At 46.9% G+C, this 20,107-nt stretch overlaps 1 long non-coding RNA gene across 1 annotated transcript; it reads right to left on the bottom strand.

Annotated features, from left to right (window-relative positions):
* Positions 1-11,152: 11,152 nt before the first annotated feature.
* Positions 11,153-13,628, bottom strand: LOC123601397. Its single transcript, XR_006714088.1, has 2 exons — positions 13,031-13,628; positions 11,153-11,430 (listed from the first exon to the last, which is right to left on the bottom strand). It is a non-coding gene; the product is annotated as an uncharacterized LOC123601397 (long non-coding RNA).
* Between the last annotated feature and the right edge of the window lie 6,479 nt (positions 13,629-20,107).

The following is a 20,107-nucleotide window of genomic DNA, read 5'->3' as shown; positions in this document are numbered from 1 at the left end:
CCTACCCTCAGCTTGGACCCCAGACCTGACAGGGCTTCCTTGGTCAAGAGCGGGAATCACAAACTCATAGTGACACAGCTTTCTCTTGCCTCATCGGAAGCGGGATGGAGAAGTTTCTTCCTATTTTTCAAAAACTTTAAAGTCAAGGGGCGCCTGGGTGGCTCAGTCGGTTGGGCGGCCGACTTCGGCTCAGGTCATGATCTCGCGGTCCGTGAGTTCGAGCCCCGCGTCGGGCTCTGTGCTGACAGCTCGGAGCCTGGAGCCTGTTTCAGATTCTGTGTCTCCCTCTCTCTGACCCTCCCCCGTTCATGCTCTCTCTCTGTCTCAAAAATAAATAAACGTTAAAAAAAAAAAATAAAGTCAAGCAAATGGGAATTCTAAAGAAAGAGGGACTTGCAACAGAGGGTTTGCTGTCATTACTGGCTGTCTTCTTGCAAAACATATCTGTAGTTCTTCTCTGGGGAGAGCATGAAGACCCACTTGAGATGGCTAAGAAGCCGCCTTGCTTGTGTCCTATAAGATGGAAAACATTATAGGGCAGAGCCAGGAGACTCTGGATCCCAGGTTAGAGGACTCCCAAGAGTTGCCAACTCAACTCAACGGGGACAAAAGGGATGAGGAATATCGGTTTAATTTCAATGCATTCATTTGTTTTAAAATTTCTTTCTTTCTTTTTTTTTTTTTTAATGAATAGATCATCTGTGCTCATGGTGCAACCTTTGAGAGAGCTGAAGAGCCGACAGTGAAAATTAGGGCTTTCCCCCCTTTCCTGGGCCCCCATGAGTCTCCGTAGAGGCGAAAGTGTGCAGGAGAGATTGGGGAGTAGGAGCCAGGAGTCAGGCACTCAGCTCAGAGGCCCATGGAAGAGCTTGGAAGGGTGTGAAGAGGGAGGGCTGGGCTTTGGGGAGGAACAGAGAAGCAGCCCATGTGATGTCACTGGGGAGGAGGAATGGGTGGGACCTGGGGATCGACTGAAACTGAGGAGCAGGACTGGGTGTAACGTGTCAGAAACGGGGATCCCGTGAACAGTCAGTTGTGGAAGGCAGATAAGGAGCCTGGCGAAAAACACAGTGGAGGGATGGGGCAAAGCCAAGGTCGGGGTTCTGAAAAGTGTAAAGCAGGCAGAGCTTGGTTTTCAACACGCAGGTGGAGTTTCGCTGGGTTTTGAAAGTCAAGTAGGGTTTATACATAGGTGGACATGAGAGGGAGGGCATTCTAAAAATGGGAACTTCAGGGTCAAAGGTCAGAAAGTCAGATGGAGGGACGGGGGATGTTCAACTGTAAGGTGGGCTGACATATCAGAGTCCGCAAAACAAGAGAGTTGGACCAGATTACAGACAACCCGGAAAACCGTCCAGAGATACTTGGACTTGAGATGAGACCAATGAATAAATTTGAGAAGACGAGGAAAGGAAAGGAAGTGGTTCCTAAAGAGGTTGGACATGGGTCCTCTTAACTTCCGGTTGGGGCACCTCCTCAGCGAAGTTTCTTTATCCTGTCACCAAAAGTTACACCTCAGTCCCCTGCTGTGTACGAACTTCTGCTTTTTTCCTAACCCCGCCATGTTGTTGTTATTCATTTATTTGCCAGGCTTTTCTGCCAGAGTGTTTTTCTTATTTCTCATTTTCATAGTTCTGGAAGCACCAATAATAGTGGCAACAGCAACATTAATTAACATTATATTATTGAGTACACTGTTTTGTGTACCTTATAAATATGATCTCAAGAAATCTTTTCAGGGGTGCCTGGGTGGCTCAGGCAGTTAAGGGTCTGACTTTTGATCTCGGCTCAGGCCATGATTTCGCGGTTGGTGAACTGAGCCCCTCATCAGGCTCTGCACTGGTAGCGTGGATCCTGCTTGGGATTCTCTCTGTCTCCCTCTCTCTGTCTGTCCCACCCCAGCTTGTGCTCTCTCTCTCTCTCTCTCTCTCTCTCAAAATAAATAAACATTAAAAAAGAAGTCTTTTCAAAGCCCTATGAAGCAGGCATATCTACTCTTAGCCTCATTTTAGAGATGAGGAGACTAAGGCACAGGGAAGTCACTTGCCCAGGGTCACGTCGCTGGAAGCTAGGGGCCGGGATTCGAGTCTGAGCAGTTGAACTACTCAGTCTACATTCTGTATTATTTTACTAATAATGATAATATTTGGGGGACATTTGGGAAGAACCAGGCATGGGGCAAAGCGTTTTACACATAATAGGTCATATAATCCCTTAACAATGAGGTAGGTCTCATTACTGTTACCCTTTGACTGACGAGGAAACTGAGTTTTAAGCCATGTTTAAGTCATGGAGGAAGAAAGCAAAGGGCCTAGACCCATGTCCCCAGACTCGGCGATACAGTTCCCTACTCCCTTCTAGTACATGGAGTGCGCTCATTAGATATTTATGGAATAAATAAATGGCTGAAATAGAGGAAGGAGGGAGGGAGGGAGGGATGGAAGAAGAAAGGAGGAAAAAGCAAAGAAGGCGTGAAGGAAACAGAGGAAAATAAATCCAATAAGATATTGTAATCTGCTATCTCTTAAGCTCGGCTGGTGCTGGTGAGGCAAACATGACATCATATAAATATTTCGAAAGAGGACTCTGAGAGTAAAACCTTTAAATCAAAAGAAGCTTCACGAATGTGAAAACTCCAAAACAGCATGAGCTGATGGGGAAATCCTTGAGAGTGGAAAGGGCTTCCTGGAGCCCAGGTATATAAGCCAGTGACGGCTTCACTCCCCAAAGTCCCGTCCATTTCCTTGGAGTCACAAATTATCACAAGTGTGGGTTACTAATAATCATCCACCCCCAAGAGGTACCTTCCTTTGAAATATTTCCTGGCGTTTGGTTGTTTGTAAGGGACACCATTAATCTCTATTATTCTATGACCCAAACTGCCCCAACAAGATGAACGAAAACTCAGAAGGACTCCTTTTTATTCAGAAGAATGGCATTTGGTTTTATAGGAAGTGTGTGCGTGCATGTGTGTGTGTGTGTGTGTGTGTGTGTGTGTGTGTGTGTGTCTGTTCTGGGTTTCTCTGGGGCCGTCTGCCTCAGGAAGGGGCAGAATTTCTGGAATTTCTGCACGGTAGGCAGGCTTGTTGAAGGTACTTTTCTTAGGTTAATCATGCCACGCCTGGTGGATTTTTCTACCACAGACAGGAAGACCTCAGTTTAGCATACTGATAGTAACCGTATTTTCCAACCCCCAAATAGGGTCACGGTGTCTGACGGAGCACTGGGTTTTGCTTTATGAATGTAGTTACGTGAACTTTTCACCACACCACAAAAATGACATCATCTGTCATTAGCCATTTTATGAACTGTCTTTACGGAAGGCAACATGGCAGGATGTCAGGACCACCCAGGGATTCAGGGACAAGTGGTCCTTGCCCGCCCCCCCCCCCACCACCACCACAGGGCCAGTGGTCTTTAAGGAGAGCAAGGTGCAGTCTCGGGGATGGGGCCTCCCTGCCCCACAGACACAGTGGGTCTTGGTGCCACGGGATTGCTCACGATTCCTGTGGTTGATGAGCTCACCCCTGGGCCGCCGGCCGGTCTGCTAGCTAGCTGGCAGGCCGGGGGCGTGAGTCAGCCGTGGGCTGTCACTCCATCCAGGATCCAGCGAGGCCACAGACCTGGGGAGCCTCCCCAGACCCAGTGCTGCAGCCGGCTCAGTCCAGGCTTCCCGTCCCTCGGTGCCTGGCGGGGAAGCAGCTCGCAGCGACTAGAATTCAGCGCGTTGTTAAGAAACCCCTGGTCATACCCACAGCCGTTCCGCCCCTGCTTTGGAAGGGGACTCACTGCACACAGTGTTTCTTTGAAGCACTCCAGAGATTGTACTGAATTAATCTCCTTTGTCCTCCACATAATTCCAGGGGAATTAGTCAGCTTTAATGGGTGGATCTCATTCTGCTTCCCTTTCTGCCTAGAAGGACACCCACTGGCGTCTTCCTCCAAGCCCCTTTCAGCTCCTGGTTGGCAGCCGGTCTGCGGTGCCGTTAACCCTTGCACGGCCACACTGGATGAGGAGGGGGCGGGAAGGGATATGACTGAGGCTCTGTGGCAGAAGCCTTCTCATGTTTCATCCCACTGAATCTTCCCCATCGTCCCCCGCTTTCTAGAAGAAGAAACTGACGGTCAAGCAAAGTTTTTGTAACAGGCTCAAAGTCTCAAAGCTGGTGAGGGGCAGCGCACAGACTCAAAATGGAATCCATGTGATTCTATTCACCAGCAAAGCAAGAGGCTCATTTGGAGGAAACTCTATTCTTCACGTCGTTTTTGTTTCTTTTTCCCAAAAGAGAATAATAGTAATTCCTCCCCCAAACCCCTCTCCTTAGGAAAGCTCATGGACCCCGTGACCCTGTTCTCAGTCGTGGGGTGATTTTTGGCAATATGATGATACAGTGTTGCAAACTGCGGACAGGGCGTGGTCACCCGCTTGAGCAGCCTGGGTGGCGCAGACACCCTACAGAAAGCTGAAGATCAGGCACGGGTCTCCCTTTCAATCCTCTGAGCGCAGAGAGTAGTCACCTGCCGGGTTTGGCTGGCTACCTGACCCTTCACCCCTCGTTTGCCCCATCCTCCCCAGCTGGCTCTCCTACCCCGGCCCCCAGCTGCTCCACTCTGCGCTCTTTCCTCCACAACCTTTCTACTGGAATTTTCTAAACCCAGGTGGACTCCTATAGCATCGTCTTCGGTTTAAAAACCGCCACGTGATCCCACAATCTCAGTCTGGCCATACATCCAAAGGACGTGAAATCAGTATCTTGAAGGGGTATCTTATTCACAACAGCCAGGACATGGAGACAACCCAAATGCCCATCAGTGGATGGATGGATGAAGGAGGTGTGGTGTGTCCATAAGAGGGATGCCATGAAGCCCTTGGGAAAAAAAAAAGGGAATTCTGTCATCTGTCACAACGTGGGTGAACCTGGAGGGCACTGTGCTAAGCAAAATAAGCCAGACACAGAAAGACGAATACTGTATGATGTCACCTGTGGAATCTGAAATAATGGAACTCCCAGAGCAGAACGGTGGTTGCCAGGGGTTTGGCGGGAGAGGGGCAGGGAGCAAGGTGAGGCAGCATGGGGCAATGTTGGTCAAAGAGCACAAACTCTCAGTTACAAGATGAGCAAGTCCTGGAGATCTAATGTACACCACGGTGATGGCAGCTAAGAATTCTATATTGTGCACTTGACATTTCTTAAGAGTGTGGATCTTAAATAAGTATTCTCACCAGGGAAAGAAAAGGTATCTGTGTGAGGAGAGGGGTATGTTAACTAGCTTGATTGCGGGGATCGTTTCATAATGTGCATCAAAACATCACGCTGTACAACTTAAATATATCCAATGTTTGTCAATTATATCTCATTAAGGCTGGTGGGGGGTGAGTGCTTTCTACGGCTCTCAAACCACCTCTAGATGTTTCCCTCCAGGCACCAGATTAAAGCCATTGCAGAATGTGCCCCCGTCCCTAACTGGGCAGCAAGTATTCAGGCCTCTAAGATTTTGTTGGTGTTACTCCTTCTACCTGGAATGGCGTTGCCTCCTGCTCTGAATGGCAACTTCCTTCAAGAGCCAGTTCAAACCTCACTTCCTCTGGGAAGACATGCGCTCTCCATAACCCACTGTGGGCGCTGACCATGCTCCCGTCTCTCTGAATTAGCGTCTGTCTTTCCCAGTAGGCCTGCGGGCCTTGACAACAGTGACAGGATCCCTGGCATGTTGCACTGGAGCCTGAACTGTGCTGCAAGTAATTCGCACTATTAATAGTAAAAGCACTCAAGTTTTCGAAGGAGCTGCTCTTGCTATGAATTGGGAGTGGATTCAAGGTTATTCTTATAACAATGTCAATTTCACTCATGCGCATGTTTTCCAGAGGAGGCGAGAAAGGGGTGGGGTTGCAGGTAGCTGGTTGATAATTGTTCCAAGCGTTAAAGAAAAAAAATTACGAAAGAGTCAACAGGTCCCGAGGTACCTTAGTGGGCTGTGGCTAACCTGTGATGCACGCAGGGGTGCATGTCTGCATGTGGAATTTATTATTTATGTGTGTGTGTGGGGGGGCATATGCATGTGTTGGGGGCAGAGTGCTTTACACATTCGTGCTAAAAAAAAAAAATACCCCTAGGTGAAGGCAACAGTTATTTTCACCAGATCAAAGGTTAACTGTGATCAAATGGAACAGTGTAGAAAATATTTGATGTAATGTTCCAAGGAGAAAAACTGAAAGTCCAAAACTATGCACATTGGAGGAACACAAAAAGTCAATGCAAATCTGACAGAAAGGCAAGCTAAAGAAACTCACAAGCTCTGATTTGTGAGATGGTGAGGTTTTAGGGGAGTCTTTTTACAATGGTTTGAGCAGTATCTTTATCTTGTCGATCCACCTCCTGACCACAGCGCGTGGTCAGCAAGGCCGTGGCTGTTATTAGCCCATCTAGCTTGAAACTTCCTAGAGTTTCAGGGGATTGCAGACCACCCCATCTGCAGTCAGTAGACCTTGTGCCCACTCTCCTCAAAAAGGTTGTTGATACAAAATCTTCTGTGCCGGTCATATTCTCTTGTACTCAGTCAATAACTCAAGTATAAGTAATCAAGCCATCCTTTGGCTAATGGTCCATTTCTCCCATCACATCCTGGACCTCCCTGCCTTTGACCTAGCTCCTGACCTCCCAAACTCTTACAACTGAGCCCTCTGGAATTGCTTGTTCCACGATCACCAAACCACTGGAGGTCTCCAACTTTTTCTCCAAGTGCTATTTCCCACTCCCTCAGAGTGCAGGCTGACTTGCCCCGAGGACACCACACACCCTGTGCCCCTCTCCAGTCATGGTTTCTCATCCTCCACACCCAGTCCTAGGGCTGGAAGGTGTTGCTGTTCTTGTTCCCAAACAATAGTCCCACAATATGGTTTCTCTGCCATTCAGCAACACTGTTCTTGGGATTCCCCGCCATGTTGCCATCATCTTCCAGCCGCCATCACTACCCCTCATCCACTGAACATGTGGGCACCTGCCTGTCACCTTCCTTTACATTGTCATCCCTGCTTTCAACCTGACTGACTCCAGTATCTGTGGATGGCTCATCCAACACCATGGCCCCATCCATTTCTTTCTTTCCTTTCCAGTTAAGCTCCTCCAAAACGTTGTCTCTACTTACTGCCTCTGTTGTCCTTATTTCCCCCTGCCCTTTCCCCTATGCCATTCCACGTTCAATGCTGGCCCTGCATGCCACCAAATCAGCTCCAGTTTGGGTCACCAGAGGCCCCCATGTCCTGAAATCCAAGGGACATCTACCCAGTCTCATCTTACTTGCTCTCAAGAAGCAGCTAACCCTGTTGACCATTTGCACCTTCTGGAAACACCCTTCCCTTGGCTTTAAAGACAAAATATTCTCCTGGTTTCTTCGCTGGTTTCCCCATACGCTCTTCAGGTCTACCCTTCCCATTCTCACCATCAAGTTCTGATGTCCCTCCCCCCTCTCTCTACAATCTCTTCCTAGGTGATTACATCCTTACCCATAGCTTCAGCTCTCTGTGGAGAACATGGACATTTCTATCTCCACTCTCAACCTCTTCTCTGAATTCCTGGTCCTTAGAACCAACTCTTGACTTGATATTTCCATATAGAAATCTCAAAGACAACTTGAACTCAACAGGCCCCAAGCCAAACCCCCTCTCCCTGATAGCCCGATCCTCTTGGTATTATTCTCTGTCTTAGAAAACAGCACCACTGATCACCTCCTTGCACAAGCCAGAAACCTAACGGTCATGCTTGTCAGCTCCTTATCTCACGCATCCTATCTTCAATTAATCACCAAGGTCTTTCATTTCCCTTGTCAAAGTTTTTCAAATCTATCTACTGATCTTGATCTCTAACTCAATGCCCTAGTTCAAGTCAGCATGACTGCTGGCAAAGACTATTGCTATAGTTTGGGCTATCCCATATTTCATCTGAGTATCTCCAATCATCTTCACAGAGCACCCACAGGCATCTTTGTGAAGTGGTCATGACACTGCTTAAAACCCATGGTGACTTTTCTTTGTTTTAGGACAATGACAAAAATCATGAACAGGGCCTGCAGGTTTCCTTTCATTTTTCCCTTCATCTCATTCATTCTCTCCCTCTAGCCCCTCTAGCCTTCTTTCCCTTTCCTATTCTCCCTTGTTCCCCTTTGCCCCAGGGCCTTTGCATAGCCCTTCCCTCTGCCTGGAATATTCTTCATACCCTTGGCTTAGTTAACTTCCGCTTATGCTTCACATATCAGTGCAGGCATCACTTCCTTGGGGAAATCTTCCCTGACCTTCCAACGAGGGCAAATTTCCCTTTAATAAAGTTTCATAAACCCATGTATATACTTCTTCATGGCACTAACAGCAGTAGACCATTATATGTGTCATTATTGGAGTAGTGGCTTTCTCTCCCACTGACATTAAAGTTTTGGGGGGAGGGGGTTGGGGGGGGAAGAGTCATGTCTGATTTTGATCAACATTAAAGCTCTAGCCCATAATATAGAACATGAGCACCTAATTTGAAATAACAGCTTTAATCACTATTTTTATAGCCTTATTCTTTTGCATAGCAGTTATAACCACTTGCCGCATATGTATTTGTTTCTCATTTAAGCTCCACAAGGGCAGAGAGTGTGTTGCGTATCTTATTCCTAGCACCTGACACTGAGCCCGGCAGGTGGTTGTCACTCCACAGGTATTTTTGCATAAACACTAAGTGCTTAATAAATGTTCGTTGAAAGAATAAATACATTTTGCACAATAACAAAATAACCACCCTCCTCGGCAATAGTATGGCATTCAATTAGCCCATCTAGCTATTATGTTCTTCCATGCCAACATTTTTCCATCAATAAATCCATTACACAAAGTTATGACAATAACTGCCAAGCTTACCCAAATAACTACCTCATCCTAATTCAGATATAAATGAAGCATGATATCAGTAACTTGTTCATTTCCTCATCTACCTTTAAAATAATCGACTTGCCTCCAGAAGAGGAACTTCAAGCAATGATAAATATCCCAACCATGATTGCAGAGAATTCTTTTTAAGTAACTCTTGAGTCATTGCTTGTCTCCTCTAGGCTCAGGGTTCTCCTTTTCATAGGCACTGCCAAAGTGCCCTTCCTAAGGGTTTTACTAATATTCACAGCCACTGGTGAAAATGGAAATGCTCACGTCCGCCAGCAAAGAATGGGTTTTCAAAGAACAAAATAGGGCCACAGTGAGGGTGGACGGAAGAGGGTCGAACACAGAGGTGGGAAAGCCAGACATCTAGGAGCTGAAATCCTAGAGGAGACCAATGATATCTGTCTTTATGTCTTGTGCCCCAGTCGGGCGGGGGAAAGAGAGGCTCAGGATAATACTCCCACCTTCCCAGACTTTCCAAAAGCTTTACCTTGCGGCCTCCTTCGGCGGTGGTTGAAGAAATCTTGGTCGCTTGCGCCACCTGCTGTCCGGATTGGGGAGGGGCTTCCCGACGTCAATGCCTCTGGATTTTTGTTTCAAGCAAATCCTACCCAGTTTTCTCCCTTCGCGCGACTTTTTTCTTTCCTCCGACAGCACGCCTCCTAAGACATGGAGAGTCACAAAAGCATAGCTTGGGAGGTCGCCTTTGGGGAAACGGGGGCTCAGAGCTTCCGCCGTTCTTCTTTCTGGCAATGTTTTTAGGTAATGGTTTCAATTCGGCATGCTATCAGGCTCAGAGCAGGCCCTGCAGAAACAAAGATGAACAAGATGTGATTTTTCTTCCCAAGGATGTCACAGTCTGTGGGACTGTCAGACAGGAAAACAAATGCCAACGTCATGGTAGAGAAAATACAGACCAGAGGGAAATGTGAAGTGCCCCCGTGGAATCCGTGGATGACCTGCGCTCTGAGGGAGGGGCGGGCTCTCACAGGTGCGAAAGATGACTATTTCAGGCAGATGAAACTGGCAAACAGGAAAAGTAGGGAAGCCAAAGCATCTGCGGCCTCTTTGGGGAGCGGCAAGAAGTTGGTAACTAACCGTTTGTTACAGCTCCTTCCAGGCTTCCCGAGAGGCATTTTGATGTGTGTATTTGTGGATGGATATCTGTGTGTGTCTATGGTTTCCTTTCATTTCTATACACATTGTATTCTCGACCTCTCTCCATGTGGGTGAATCAAGACCTACCCCACCCTTTCACCCTCTGCACAGCATTGCATTGTGTTGATGGATCATATCCCTCTTCAGTGAACGCAGTAGGCTGTTGGCTGGTTTTCACCTTGTAGGTCTATGTTTATGAGCATATGCTGGGATTTCCCAGAAGTTCCTGAGTCAAAGGGTAACTACACTTAGACTTTCATCTGATATTACTTAAGGACCTTTTAAAAAGCTTCTAGCAATTGATCCTCCTTTTAGAGTAGCTGAAATAAGTCACGTAAGCTGGTGAGTCCTTCAAATTTGTCCCTGTTTGGCTTGATCCACGTGCCTGTTTTGCTGCCCAAAATAGTGCTCCTGACAATAATCCTCCAGGCATGGAGTGATCTGCTCTTCACGTAGCCATAGCCACAGCCTTGTAACACTGCCCTGTCCACGTTGCCGCGGGTAGTCAGAAGCAGAACTAGAACTCAGGCCTCCAGAATGTGGAAGCTCTTCCTACTACTCTGTTGCTAGGCAACGTTTCTCCCCGTGGATTCTTGTGCCAATGCTACTTGTTGCCATGGTACTGCCGGGACAAGGAGTGGTACATTGCAATTAAGCAGTGAGCTAGAATCCCAGCTCCCAGCAGAAAAGGGTCATTATGCACCCATGTATGGGTGGACAGACGGGGTCAGTGGGATGGAACTGGCAGGTTGTCACGTGAGTTTCAAGAGGGGCAGCACCTCTGTCCACTTGAAAGCACATATGCCCGGGGATGCATGGGCAGGAGGGCTGTGTTGTCACAAATCGGCATCCAAGTTCAGCGTGTGCCTTCTCTACTCATCCTAGAAGGAATGGGGGTGTCATTTGTCAGCAGCGCCATCGTGGAGTTGGACCTGAGTTCAAATCTTGTCTCTGCCACTTTCCTGTAAGTTACCTACATTTTCTGATTCTCAGTTTCCTCATCTGAATGGAGAGTCATGCCCACCTCATAAGGTTCTATATGTGGATTGAACGAGATAAGGGACGCCAATCACTTAGACAAATGTCCAACATTCACTACCATTTATTAAGCGCTCAGTACTTGCAGCTAATGTTAGTATTGTTATTTTTATTATCCGCCCACCCATTCCTCTTTGGATGCTTTGCAGTAAGCAAAGAAGCTCCAAAACATCTCTAGTATTCTATCACTCAACCTTGAGGTGAAGGATTACGAAAGCTCGTCATGTTCTTGTCTTTAAGAACACCAATAAACAGGGTTTCAAAAGATTTGATGTAGTGAAGTTCTGGGCCTCAGAAATGCGTTATCTGCCCCAGGAATGAGTCATCTGTAGTAGGAGGAAACGTGAAACTGTTTTTCAAAGACGACACAATGGAAATTGCACAATTCAAATGACTGCAATTGCCTTTTCAGCTGAATCCAAGGAAATTTTTTCTCTAATTCATTCACTTGACTTTTTGAACGCCTATTATGTCAGGCTCCATGCAAAGGGTGGAAAGATGAATAGAACATGGCCCTTGCCCCAGGGAGCTCGCGGATTAGCAGGGGAGACAGGCATTTAAAATAATTACAGCAATGTGATAGCTGCCGTAATGGGGTCTGTGGCTGGTGTTGTGGGGATACAGAGCAGGAAGTCCTTACTGGGCTGGGCTGGGATGGGCTGGGCTGGGGGAGTTTCAGGAAACCCTTCGCAGTGCTGGAACTAGCTGAGCAGGCAGACAAGGGGCAAAGGCACTCCGTTGGGGGAAATGAAGGGGAAGAAGGAGAGGGAGTGGTGTATTCAGACGGGGGCACAGGGTGCATGCGGAGTGGGCTGGGGACAGATGAAACAGGCGAGTGTCTGCACCCCATGCCTCCGCAACGGCCAGGCCTGGCCCTGCACCACAGGACTCACGCCCCCTACAAGCCCTCCCCGCCCACTCCCCTTCTTGCAGGGCTCACGGCTTCAGGCCTGAGCCTCCTGTTCCAACCCCTGCTGGTGCAAACCCTGGTAAGCACAGAACCTAATTCTGGTTTTGCCCCGGTCACAAAATGAATGTCATCCTGAAGCAGCCAGGAGGCTCGTTTGGGTCATGAATAGCACTGATTGCCTTTCTGAGGCTGTGCCTTGGGGACCCAGCTTAGCTCGCAGACCTTTGATGTAGGAAAGGCCTCACATTTTCAGGTGAGGCGGAGCAAATGCCTCTGCTGGCCTGTCATTGACCCGGGAGGAAGAGACACAGGCCATCCACACATGTGGTTTCCACAGCGTCCCAGCTGTACCTGCGATTTTTTTGTTGTTACACCTCTGGTTAGGAGGTGAGTACCAAGCTGCCTTTCATTTCTCCTGGGACATTGAATCAGCCGGCTACCCCTCCACAGAGTTCTCCCTGCTGGCCCAGGGCTCTTCCTTGGAGTGGCACTGTCTTCTCTGTGGGTGTCGTTCCAGGGAGGATTATGGACACATCCACAATGAACTGTCCCAGACAGCCGAGGAGCACCGAGTGCCCGGGTGTGGCTGCTGGTCTGGTTCGCCATCTGGACGCCTCACTGAATGAATCCACCCTGGCAGGGCCGGGCTGGGGACTACACGACTCATGGGGATGCCGTGCCCATGGACTAGGGTGTGCCTGTCACCTGCTGGAGTGCTGTGATGCAGTCCCTCCAACCCAAGGTCTGGGCCACGCTCCCATCGAGGCCGAGGAGGGGACACGTGTGTGCCTGTGGGCCGAGTGGGGAGGGGAACATAGGAATATGGCAGGGCCACATACGCCCTCCCGGTGGCTCCTGTGAAGTCAGCGGAAGGCTTTGGGACACCAAGGACTGTGTTGAGCAGACTTCACGCTCTAACATCTGCATTTCCAGCCCACTAGGGATTGCTTTCGAATTCTGTTTGAGTCTGGATGGACTCAGGGCATGACGTTTATCACAGTCATCTTTGTACTTACCCTCAGCTGGATGGAGGCTTGGTTCTTGTCTCCTTCCTGGAGCTCCCGGTCTAGAATAAGATAAAATGAACTTAGGAACCATCCCTCCCTCACGATGTACAGAAATGCATCTTCCGGCCAGTAACCTATTATTTCTTTCCTGAATGTTATTACGGGAAAGTGTTAGTGAACACGAATCTCCCATTGTCTTCTGCGTCGGAAAGCCCCCTGTCAGGCAAATGTACGTGGGGAAGTGAAAAGAGAATCAGAAGTCCTGTCGTACAAACTAGAAGATCAGTGAAATGTCTGAAGTGGCTCTTCTGCTTGCCTGCTGTGGGGTCGTGGGCAAATTGTGAGTCTCCATTTTCTCAAGTGGGTCTGATGGTAATGCCTATCTTAAGGCTGTTTCCAAAATTAATGAGATGAAACACATGTAAAATACATAGCACTTTATCTTGTATAAGTCAGCTCTCAGGAATATTAGCTATGATGTTATTGTTTTACTTCTATGGACCAAGCATCTGGGCATTTCTAAGAAGGGAATCAAAAATAAACCCAATCTTGGGCAGTGGCCATCATGGCTAAGCCCAATCGGGGCTATGCACTGACCAACCAGATATATCCCCATCCCCATCTCTGAGTTTTAGTTTATTGTATTTAATTATTTTTTTTAAAATATATGAAATTTATTGTCAAATTGGTTTCCATACAACACCCAGTGCTCATCCCAAAAGATGCCCTCTTCAATGCCCATCACCCACCCTCCCCTCCTTCCCACCCCCCATCAGCCCTCAGTTTATTCTCAGTTTTTAAGAGTCTCTTATGCTTTGGCTCTCTCCCACTCTAACCTCTCTCTCTCTCTTTTTTTTTCTTCCCCTCCCCCATGGGTTCCTGTTAAGTTTCTCAGGATCCACCTAAGAGTGAAAACATATGGTATCTGTCTTTCTCTGTATGGCTTATTTCACTTAGCATCACACTCTCCAGTTCCATCCACGTTGCTACAAAGGGCCATATTTCATTCTTTCTCATTTCCACGTAGTACTCCATTGTGTATATGAACCACAATTTCTTTATCCATTCATCCGTTGATGGACATTTAGGCTCTTTCCATAATTTGGCTACTGTTGAGAGTGCTGCTATAAACATTGGGGTACAAGTGCCCCTATGGCCATCTCTGATTTTTAAAAGCACAGATTCACATGAATAACCAGTTGTTCAAATAAAGCCAGAGTCATTATGGTTGACCTCTCTCAGCCGTCTGAGAGACAATGGGTCAGACCAAACCTTGCTCTTCCATTCAAGTCCTGAGCTGTTGTAAGTGGCCCTGTGGTGACTGACTGGCTGGGGTGGGTCCACAGAAGACATCTGTCTTTACTCCACTCTTTTCTGCAGGAGACAGCCCAACAGCTGTGGAAGCTCTGACCATAAGTTTACCACTGCCCTCATAGGAGGGAAGGAGGATGGGAAGGTACACCCTATTTCCTGTCTGAGATCTAAGCAAAGAGCTTTTATTTTAAGACCTTGAAGGTCAAGAAAGTTTTCTTTGAACTACTCTTGGGTTGGAGGCGTTGGAGGTGGTTCCTCTTACTTCCAGGACAGTTATGCCAGATCGTCTATTGGCAGCTAACCACCCTTCTCCATTTTAGCTACTCTACCCTGTACTGAGAGGGCTGGAAGTCTAGGTGCTAGAATATTCCAGAATCTCTTGCCAGGGTTCTGTGTCAGATTCCACTCATCAGAGGTACTTGCGCAAGATTTGGAATGTGGAAAGTCGGTGGAAGCCATTGTTCCTCTGGTAGTAACGCAGGCAGGCGTGGCTTTGCAGATGTGAGACATTTCAGAGTTCCAGGTTTTCCTCTGGGGATCGCCGACCCTGGGGCTGCAGCCAGCTGGATCATTGCTGGTTTCCTCTGCCTGCTGTGATTTCCTGCTTCTGAGACCCAGAAGGAAGTCTCAGAGCCAGCCACGGCTTTCCCTGACTTTTGTTTCTTCAGCCTCTTTCAAGTGTTCAGCAAGCATCAAATTCTCTGGACTGAGAATCCCTTTTGCTGAAAATATCTAGGAAGGTATTTCTATTTCCCAGACCAATAGAAAGTGGCTAGCTTGAGGGGCACCTGGGCAGTCCGTTGAGCGTCCGACTTCAGCTCGGGTCGTGATCTCACGGTTCGTGAGTTCGAGCCCCGCAGCGGGCTCTGTGCTGACAGCTCGGAGCCTGGAGCCCGCTTCAGATTCTGCGTCTCCCTCTCTCTCTGCCCCTCCCCTGCTCGCGCTCTGTCTCTCTCTCAAAAGTAAATAACAAACATTAAAAAAATATATATTAGAAAGTGGCTAGCTTGAAAAGTCTTATTGGCTGGACTGAGAACTTAGAACTTTGTCTTTTTCCTGCATGATTGAGTGTTGGCTGAAATAGTTCAGGCAAATGAGTGATCCTTGAGTTTTTTTTTCTGCCCCAATGACCTACAACTGGGCTTGATTTCCAGCAAGTAAAACAAGAGACAGTAGGTCTCTCTGCCCAAGGATCTATTCTCATGCTTCCTATCAGTTCGAAACATCTTTTAAATATGTAAATACCTACTGGGAAACTAATGGTCCATGAGTTACTTTGATTTGATAATCACCTCAACCAACCCATCACTAATATCGTTTTGGGAGAGAGCTTAATTTAATTTTATGCGTAAATGCCATTATAAATGCATTAGCAGTTACAGAAATGAAAGAAAAAGCATACCCATATTTCAAGCATCCTGACAAATCAAGTTGTTTTGATTTTCTTGTTCATGCTTGTCTTATCCACACGCGTATGTAGTTTTATGTATTACTATCGTGCTAACTATTGTGAAAACACAATTTATGATCTGCTTTTTTGCACTTAACAGTGCGTTAATAAAATTTCCATCCTGTTATACAGACTTCCTAATTGTCATGTTTAATTACTTCATAATCTGTAGCCGAGTGAAGTGATCATAATTTACTAACCTTTTCCCCCATGGCTGAATATTTAGGCAGGTTCTAATTAGTTTGTTAGCATGCTGACTGCTTCAGTGAACATCTTTTTGCTTCTGTTGATTAATCTTCTCAGGATAAATTCCCACGAGTAGAGTTTCTAGGCCAGGAAGCCTAATTTACACGTCTGGAATGGATTTCCACTCTCGTGTCACCTCATCGGCCTAGTTTTTATGCCTGATTAGTTACCTGAATGGGCTAGAAGGAAAACAGGAGAAGGAGTCGGAGAGCCTGGAGTTCTAAAGGCAAGCTGAAACTTGGGGAGCGACTCCAGGATCGGGAGAGACAGACGTTGTAACCGCAGTCTCTGAATTAGTCAGAAGCAGTGACAAATAGCCCCAAACTTTTTACATAAGGAATGGGTTTATTTGGCAGGGGGAGGCACCCCCAGAGTTACTCAGGCTACTCATTCAGAAGGTGGCACCCGGCTAGGGTGGTCAGCGTCTTCTCTGGGCAGCCAGCAGACGGAGCAAGAGAGTGAGTGGCAGGTAGGGAAGTGTTTAGGGGTCAGGCCTGTGAAGCGGTTCTCCTTTCTGCTCACCTTCCCTGGTGCAGGTCCCAAGACCTCCCTTAACTGCAAGGCAGGCTGGGAAATGTAGTTTTGGTTGTATGCCCAGGAGGCAAAGGGGAATGTGGACACCAGTTACACAAACCGTCTCCGCGGGAGTCTTTTTCGAAGGTTAGCCAATCAAGCCTGAGGACAGGAAACACTTTGCACACGCTTTGCATGCAGAGTAATGCAAATAGAACGTCCTGTCCAGAGGCTGCCAGGTCCTTTTATGAATAAATTCCTTTTATCCTCATTCTTCTTAAATTGTATGCCATTATGTCTTTTAACTCCAGTATAAGTTAACATACAGTTGTATTCGTTTCAGGTGTACAATACAGTGATTTGACACTTCCACACATCACCCGTGTTCATCACAACAAGTGCCCTCCTTAATCCCCATCACCTATCTCACCCATCCCCCCCCCCCACCTCTATTCTGTGACCACCGGTTTGTTCTCTATAGTTAAGAGTCTGTTTCTTGATTTGCTTCCCTCTCTCTTTTTTTCTATGCTTGTTTCTTTTGTTTCTTAAATTCTTCACATGAGTGAAATCTCATGGTATTTGTCTTTCTCTGACTTATTTCGCTTAACGTAACATACTCCAGCACCATCCACGTTGTTGCAAATGGCAAGATATCATTCTTTTTCATGGCCGAGTAATATTCCTGTGTGTGTGTGTGTGTGTGTGTGTGTGTGTGTCTTCCATTGTGTGTGTGTGTATGCGTGTGTGTGTATCACATCTTCTTTATTCATTCAGCTATTGATAGACATGGGTTGCTTCCATATCTTGGCTCTTGTAAATAATGCTGTAATAAACACAGGTGTGCATAATATATCCTATGTTTTGTATTTTGTGGATAAAATTAGTGTTTTGTATTTTGTGGATAAATACCCAGTAATGCAATTACTAGATCATAGGCTAGTTCCATTTTTTAAAATTTATTTATTTTTTTGTTTTTTAGTTTAGAGAGAAAGAGCAGGGAAAAGGGGCAGGGGGAGAAAGAGAGAAAATCCCAAGCAGGTTCCACGCTCAGCTCAGAGCCGGATGTGGGGCTCAATCCCATGACCCTGGGCTCATGACCTGAGCCCAAATCAAGAGTTAGATGCTCAACCGATTGAGCGACCCAGGCGCCCCTATTTTTAACTTTTTGAGGAGCCTCCATACTGTTCTCCACAGTGGCTGCACCAGTTTGCATTCCTACCAATAATGCACAAGGCTTCCTTTTTCTCCACATCCTCACCGACACTTGTTGTTTCCTGAGTTTTTTATTTTAGCCATTCTGACGAGTGATATCTCAGTGAGGTTTTTTAAAAAAATTTTTTTTTTTTTAACGTTTATTTATTTTTGAGACAGAGAGAGACAGAGCATGAACGGGGGAGGGTCAGAGAGAGAGGGAGACACAGAATCGGAAACAGGCTCCAGGCTCTGAGCCATCAGCCCAGAGCCCGACACGGGGCTCGAACTCACGGACCGCGAGATCGTGACCTGGCTGAAGTCGGACGCTTAACCGACTGCGCCACCCAGGCGCCCCTCAGTGAGGTTTTGATTTGCATTTCCCTGATGATGAGTGATGCCGAGCATCTTTTCACGTGTCCGTGGTACATCGGGATCCCTTCTTTGGAGAAATGTCTGTTCATGGCTTTTGTCCATTTTTCAATTGGATTATTTGTGTTTTGGCCGTTGAGCTGCATAAGGTTTTTCATATATTTTGGATACTAGCCTTTTATTAGATATGTCATTTGCAAATTTCTCCTATTTGGTAGTTTGCCTTTTAGTTTTGTTGGTTGTTTCCTTTGCTGGGCAAAAGCTTTTTATTTTGATGTAGTCCCACTAGTTTATTTTTGCTTTTGTTTCCCTTGCCTCAGGAGACATATCCAGAAAAACGTTGCTCTAGCCGATGTCAGAGAAATTACCGCCTGAGCTCTTGTCTAGGATTTTTATGGTTTCAGGTCTCACATTGAGGTCTTCAATCCATTTTGAATTTATTTCTGTGTCTGGCATAAGAAAGTGGTCCAGTTTCATTCTTTTGCGTAGCTGTCCAGTTTTCCCAGCACCATTTGTTGAGGACGTTGCCTTTTCCCCATTGCGTGTTCTTGTCTCCTTTGCCGACAGATACTGGCTACAGGATCACACGGTCTCTGGGATTTCCACCCCCCCCCCCCCCCCCGCTCCGCCCGGAGTCAACACAGGAAGAGGAACAAAGGAGTCACTTTTGCTCTTTCCTGGATTTCAGGGGAAGCAGACACTAATAATACTACTCGCTAACGTCCCACTTGGTTTTCTTTTCCTCTCTACAGGCTGGTTCCTTCAGTTCTTAAGCTTCATCGGCTCTTTCTGGCTCCAGGTCTTTGGTCCCATTTTTCCAGTGTCCTGATCTCAGGTCTTCCTTCCTTATTTTTTCTTTTCTTTAAAAAATTTTTTTTTCTTTAACGTTTATTTATTTTTGAGACAGAGAGAGACAGAGCACGAATGGGGGAGGGGCAGAGAGAGAGGGAGACACAGAATCGGAAACAGGCTCCAGGCTCCGAGCTGTCAGCACAGAGCCCGACGCGGGGCTCGAACTCACGGACCGCGAGATCGTGACCTGGCTGAAGTCGGACGCTTAACCGACTGAGCCACCCAGGCGCCCCTCTTCCTTCCTTATTTATTGGATGTTTATTATGTGCTGGCCATTGTGTTAGTTTACAAATGTAGTGGGAAGAAAAAAAATATTGGTGTAGTTTGAGTTTGTCAACCTTAAAAGAGGACAGAAACCCATGAAGGGGTGAACACTCTGTTAGGGACACACCTTAGTGGATATTTTTGGCTATAAATGCAGAAGCTTCTCATAGCAGAATCAAACAGCAAGAGCTTTAACAACAAACAAAAAGTGGGAGGGGAAAGGGGAGGGGGAAGGAGAGAGAAAGAGAGAGAGGATTGCTCTATGAAAAGAGTTTTAGGAGAATTTGGAGCTGCCGTCTGGTAGGTCCTCAAGAAGATACTGGAGATAAATGTTTCAGTCCTGGCTGTGCTTTAATTTTTTTTTTTTTTAATGTGTATTTATTTTTGAGAGAGACAGAGACAGAGACAGAGATAGAGACAGAGCGTGAGTGAGGTGGGTGCAGAGAGAGAGGGAGACACAGAATCCGAAGCAGGCTCCAGGCTCCGAGCTGTCAGTACAGAGCCCTATCTGGGCCTTGGACCCATGAGCTGTGAGATCATGACCTGTGCTAGAGTTGGATACCCCGTGACTGAGCCACCCAGGTGTCCCTAGTCCTGGCTGTGGTTTAAAATTACATGGGGGACTGTGACTTTTAAGACTTTAAAAAAATAAATTAAAAAACTCGAAACCTAGCACACTTACAGAAAACTATACAAATTATATATGTATACAGTCTGATGGATTTTCACAAAGTACGCATACCTGTGTACTCCTCACTCACATAAAGAAAGTAAATATTCCCAGTATCCAGAAGTCACCTTCATGTCCCTTCTGGAAAAACCCTACTTCTCCAAGGTGGCCACTAGCCCCATTTCCAACACCATAGTTTAGTTTTGCCTGCTTT

The sequence above is a fragment of the Leopardus geoffroyi genome, chromosome D1 (genome assembly GCF_018350155.1).
Source record: "Leopardus geoffroyi isolate Oge1 chromosome D1, O.geoffroyi_Oge1_pat1.0, whole genome shotgun sequence".
In the NCBI taxonomy this organism is placed as follows: domain Eukaryota; kingdom Metazoa; phylum Chordata; class Mammalia; order Carnivora; family Felidae; genus Leopardus; species Leopardus geoffroyi.
The sequence above is the reverse complement of the archived record's forward strand: the minus strand, read 5'-3'. Positions and strand labels throughout refer to the sequence as shown.